Source organism: Thermobia domestica, chromosome 14, assembly GCF_964235325.1.
Source record: "Thermobia domestica chromosome 14, izTheDome1.hap1.1, whole genome shotgun sequence".
NCBI lineage: Eukaryota > Metazoa > Arthropoda > Insecta > Zygentoma > Lepismatidae > Thermobia > Thermobia domestica.
The window spans coordinates 72,901,742-72,908,502 of NC_137467.1; positions in this window are offsets into that span (position 1 = coordinate 72,901,742).

Here is a 6,761-nt window from a genome sequence, read left to right on the forward strand (position 1 = left end):
GTTTTCGTGATAAACTTTCAACATGCGAGTATCAGTCTTCAGTCTCCTAGATTTTGGTAAATAACTATAAGGATGATCTTAAATCTTCCAAATAAGTGCAGATAATGATCACTAAAGTTCATAATTGACTTTTTGAAAATATTCTGGCCCTAAATGATATATCATATGACTACCTTTCCATTTCAAAAAATATCACACATTTCAAAATGGCGGCGGAGGTTCGTGATCTACTCTGCCAATTATTCTTTTGAAAATGTGAAACTAGCCCCGTTTGCATTGTCTATATTTCATTCTTTTACGATTTAACAGTTTATTTTATGTATTTCTATAACATAGCATAGCCTTTCTCCTACCAACTTTGACACCTCCCCCTTCGTTTCTTACGGCGCTCAGCCGCTATAACTTTGCACATACACATATTTTCACATCCTCTATCACGCACACTATGTCTCATCCCGCAACTCGATTCATCCATTTGAACCCTTTACTTGTTAGCTATCAGCTGTTTAAATGATGTTAGCCCGGACTCGCTGCGACTAATAATATCTTGCGATTTGGGACACTAACTTCATCTCATGTGCAAGTTTCGGTTTTCACTAATGTAACGAGGTATTCTTAAAGAAGGCTGCTACCTATAATAAAAAGAAATCAATCATTTTATAATTTTTACGCATTTATTCACGCATGTCTCGTAGGGAAACTTATTTTATAGGGAGTTTGTCCTACCTTTAGTTTAGGTATCTAACTAAACTACTACGTAAAGGAAGAAAGAGAAAACTTAAAAAAATATTCCAGTTTAACGTCCCACATTTATGCTCTGTAGGCTGAGGGAGACGATAACTAAAGCAAGTGAATGATGAAAAAAATGGTAGAATGAGAAAGTGGAAAGAAACGGCAGTATCTCGAGAAAACCCACACTATGTTGTCCACTACAAGTTTACTTAGCTTGAGATCGAACCAGAGATCTCACGCAGTAGAGGTAAGCGCTCTACCACTCAGGCATTGTGATCCTACTGTGAAAAGAAATAAGATCTTCAAAAACGCATTAAAAGGTAAAAATAAAATAAAATCGCTAAAAGGCAGACGATAAGTGCTTGAAAGCAGAAAATAGTTTATTATTCTTATCTATCTATCTATCTATCTATCTATATATATATATATATATATATATATATATATATATATATATATATATATATTTTTTTTTTTTTTGAAGTGCCACGCCAAACATGTAATGACTCGTAAAATTATCATGGCAATTATTTTATATTAACCTATAATTTGTTCGGCTTGGCAAGACCTCATAGATAATAGTAAGAAATTACTTTCTGCTTTCAAGCTATTTATTATTATCCGCTTTTTTTTTTTTTTTTTTTTTAGCGCTTTCTTGTCTTTTCTTTTGAGGTCGGTCCATATTTTTTCAAGTTTTTATTAATATTTCATATGATACCGTAATTGCGAGCTACTTGGACCCATACCAAAAACTCACGTCCCATATGCATGCAATAATGAGTGAGTTCAGAGTTAGATGGGTTCATAGTACAGGCGTACACACATTGAAACTAGTTCTGTGGTAGGCTGCGATTGAGCAGCATTGGTGAGAAAGGTCGTTGACGAAAAGAGTGTATTTATTGACCGCCAAACTTTTATGTGTGAACACTATTTGCAAGGAAGTGGAACCAATGCTAAGTAAACCCATAAGTAGTTACATATAGGTTAATGAAGCCGACATGGTAAACTTTCTCATATACAATAAGATGTGTGCGTAATTGCATTATTTATGAAGTGTGTACATATGAACTGGAAAACATGGATATTTTGTCCCACCATACCTTTTGTTATCTTTATCCCACCCCATCATTTGCTATCTTTATCAATGAAAAATAAAGGTCTGTTGTCACGTGTCACACAAGTAAGGCCTTCTCATTGTTTCCTTAAGGATACCGGTACAAAATGGTACATCAATATAAAAGATTGCCTGCAGGTCGAAAATATGCTGATTTTTCATAACAGCTTGAAGAATGTTTACCAGCAATTCAGTCGGGAAAAGTGTCGCAAAAATAAAACAGAAGCTCACTTCAAGATAAGTCGTTCCACCATAGAAAGATGATTAAAGAACAGGTCAAGGCAGAATCAAGGCCATCTGAAAGTGTTCACTGAAGAAAAAGAATTAGCCTACGCTAGTCATCTTGATAAAGTTTGTGATTTCGGATTCCTCGTTAATTAACTTGATTTCAGATTTATTGTGAATTCCTATTTAGCCATGCATGGGAGAACTGTCGTTGCTTTCTAAGATAATCTTCCCAGTCGAGATTGAGTGAAGTTATTTTAGAAACTGCACCTCCAGTCAACGACTAGATTCGCTGCTAATATAGATAGGGCTCGTGCAACTGTAGAAGAAAACGTAATCAGGTATTACAGTCATTATATTTGATAGTACATCTTAACATGTTCTCTTTGCGGTTTGCAGTAAATAAAAGGTGTTGTTCTTGGAACACCTACGTCCTACTTACTCTCAGAGCAGATTTCAATGGTTTTCTGTAGGAAAATTCGGGGGTGGGTTCAAGTAGCCCGAAGGCGAGTCTTACTTGGACCCATTTTTTACATTAATCACCTGTGCTTTGTTTTCAATATATGTAACTAAAACTGTCCTCGATATGTACAATAAAGCCTATAGTTACACTTAATATGGGTTATGACAATAACTTTCGAGTTTTCGTGGATAAAAGAACGAATCTATTGCAAAATTGGGTCCAAGTAGCCCGCATCTACGGTACCTATGTTCATTGTCTACTATTTTACATTCTTGTTTATAAAGCAGTACTTAGCTGTCATGGAAATGGGTTCAATTTGTTCGGTCATAAAAAATATGATTTCGCTGGTTGGTTGAATTTATCCTTTTCAGCAGCGAGGCTATGAGACATGGACCTACAGCTTCACGGGGGATCCGAACCACATAGCCACGAAGGAGCTCGACGATTTTGCTGACGTACGGAAGATTAATCACAACGCAAGCTCTGACAAAAGTTCCAGCTCAACAGAACTATTTAGGAAGCAGGCAATTTCTAACCGAACATCCATAGACTAACATAAAATATAATCTTACTTTGTACTGACGGTAGTTTTAGATTTATAGTAACGAATCTGCCACCCTTATCAGTTTCAGAAATACAGCGACGCCTGCAGCTGTTGTGCTTAGTATGTAATCTGTTACCACTCCTGCATCTGTTTTCATCAAAGGAGAATGTGTTGAGGCCAGGGTTTGTCCAAGCTGGCCCAGCCCGAAAAAAAACACCGGGTTTTTTTGGGTTGGACCCCCCTGAAAAAAACACTTTAAAACCTATCTGGGTTCTTTAGCTTTTTAGTAGTATATTATCGGTATAACTATGGTGATCACATTGAAAGTGACTTATCAGATTTTGGACTTCTCTTGGCCGAATTAGTTGTTTTCATGCTGGAGTATATAACAACATTCAATGTTAGACCTTTATAAAGTTCTGAATGCACTAAATGAATAAAAAAGTTTGCCTTAGCTTGAGATAATTATAGAACAAATTAATGTATGGATTGTGTTTATAGCCTATTTTAAGTAAAATATTTTAAAAAATACTTTCCGTGAATAGTGTTCTCGGCGACGCCGTGGGACGTTAGCCGTCATACATTTGACGAATTTAAGACCATAGGTGCCTATACTACCAGCAAATATGTAAATACACTAGTAAAGCTAATAGTATTATTTCATATATTAGATGGTAACACAAGTAATCTTCAGTAAAATGTGATTTTCCAACAAGTTTAGTTCAGTCATTAGTTGCTATTATTAAATAAGCATTCTGGAGAATCAACACCAGCAACAGCGTAAACATTCTTGTCAGATTTAAGAAGCTTAACGTTCGGAGTTCCGAGACTATGTAACCCTACTATTTCAGGTGCTGACTTTAAACTTCCGTACTAGTGGAAATGTCGATGTGCGGTAAAGTTGCATTATCGGGGAAAACCCGTTATGAGAAGTGCTCGGGAAATTCCCGCAATTCAATGCACAAAGCATTGGAAGTGAATTCTTCAACAATAAAACTATTTATTTTAATTTGGAAGATATTTAATTTCATTTAAGACATTTACCTTATAAAGTAGGAATTATTTCTTTGTTAATTGTTTTAAATTCATTTTCGAGAAAGAGCTCCTCCGTGGCTAAGCGGTTAGCGTACGCGCCTTTGGCGTGGGAGTCCCGGGTTCGATTCCCGGCGGGAGCTCATGTGGTTCGGATTCCACGTTAATCAGTAGGTCCACGTCTCATATAGCCTCGCTGCTGAACTGGACGTTAAACTCAAAATCAACTCATCATCAACTCATTTTCGAGAAAGAACCATCTAGTGCTAGGGAAGTTCCCGTAATTGAACGCGCAAAATATCGGAAGTGAACTTCAACAATAAAACCATTTACTTTACGATGGAAAATATCGGCCTTATAATACATATATATTATATCTTCGTTTTAAATTAATATATTTGGTACTCATACTGTATTTTGCGAACGTTACTGAGGCTCCTGGAATGATTCGATCTACATTTGTTCGTTTGTCTGCCACTACCACACACACATTACAGGGTACAACTTTCGGTCCTTTAAGTTTAAATTTTTCAGGGTATAAGCACGAGATACACTAAATTTCCTGCATAGATTTTGGCGGAATACCAACGTAAAATTTCAAAAAGGCGGCATTTTCTTTTCACGCTACAAAGTGCGATTTTCGGCCTTTTAAAAACACATTTTCAGAGAGAAGCACGAGACACTAAATTAGCTGTATATGTATATTGGCGGTGATCCAACGTAAAATTTCAAAATGGCGGCCATTTTTCAACTATTGTGTATCCACGCTACAGAGTGCAATTTTCGGACTTTTAAGTTGAAATTTTGAGGGTAGAAGCAAGATACATTCCAAATTTGCTGTATAATTTTCTCGGCGATTCAATATAAAATTTCAAAATGGCGGCCATTTCTTTCAAAACAGTAGTAACAGAGAATTGTTGCAAGTTTTGAGAATGACAATCTTAAAATATAAATCACATTTTAACACTTTTACCCCAAAGATATTGAAATATTTCGAAAAAACCCAATTAAAGCCGAAAATACCCGGAAAAACTCATATGGGCCCAGGTGGGTTGGGTTTTTTTCAAACCCTGGTTGAGGCACTGACAAACTTTGCAAAAGATCGTGTGGGCTTGCTTAAACTGGGACCCACAAAAAATCCATAGGAGGATTCCACAGGAATGGGTGTAAAAGGGACTGCATGAATTCATGTACAATCCGCTCCAATTACGTCACCGCTGACTTCATCGTACAACTGGACGCCTTGTCCTGGTGAACGGAAATGTGAGATGTGTCGCTCACATGTAGAGATTAAATATGTGGTCCAAAATGTTCGTTTTATAATCAAGTGCATTGGTTTTAGCTTTGGCCTTTTTATCCAATCTGTACAGCGTAAGTTTGCCATTATAGAAGTAATCACTAACATTCATAAAGTCGCGTAGAAAATTTTCCGCACTCATGTATCCCGTGAGGACGCCCATTAGAATTACACCGAGACCATAGAAGATAGCTGCCCTCTTTTTATCACATTTACACAGCTTTCAACTGTTCGTAGTCTTTCCTATGATATAACAAAAAGTATATGAATTTGTACCTTATGCTTCCTACCTTACCAATTCTTATGCAATTATGAGATTTCCGGTAGTGGCAGATCCCTTTACGAGACACCTATACGAAGATTTAAGTCAATGAATCAGTTATATCCCTAATCAAGACGCACTACAGAAGCTTCAAATTAATTAGCATAACAAAACCATGTCATTCATATGACCATCTAAACAATCAAGGGAGTTTGCTAAGTTCTAGCTAGTTTATTTTATTTATAAAGTCGACAAATCGTTTAATCTTTACAAGCTGTACCTCGGTTGTACCACCATCACAATTCCCTTCCAGCATAGTCTGGTAGTTGCAGGAAACAACTGGTCTATGACGAACAAAGCATGAAATAACAGGGCGCGACATATGGATCACCAACTAGCATGGGATCTAATTTGATCATAAGTGAGCACTCAGACACTTTTTTTTCTTTAAAACACAGGCATGCAAGTAGTAGGGCGAACAATATACTTTTTTTTTTAATTTACCCAAGTAATAATACAAATTTTAATACCAACACTAATAAATAATTGGTGACAGGAATATTTTGTTCAGTTCGTCATTACTATCTAGAATGCCTAAATTATACAGCAGTTTGACCTTCATAGTACGCAGGTATATGTAATTAAGTACTGTGTTTGCATTTTCCCTTGAGAACAAATTCAAAAATGGGATACTTTTTATAAAATACAGACATTATTTCAATTTCGTAAGTATTCCCAATTCCATGTTGTGTGATGTCTTCCCTGGTTTCCTTACGGTGTGCAACATTCCAACTACATACAATTCAGCGACTCAGTTAACTGTAATTTGAATAAAACTGCTATTTACAGTTTCATAGTATGTATACTTTCCTGGACGCACATGCGCTATGGACAGTCCAAACCGATGTGCGATCCAATATTTAGTTACTTGTTAATACAGTGAAGATGTTTTTCCAACATTCAATACAGAAAATGGGGTGTGACATGCCGGAGTCGCAACAAAATAAATTATCTTTGTTACTCAATAGTTTTCCATACTCAATAGCTGTCCAATCCAGATTAAACAATGCTATCAAATCCTTGACCTCTAAT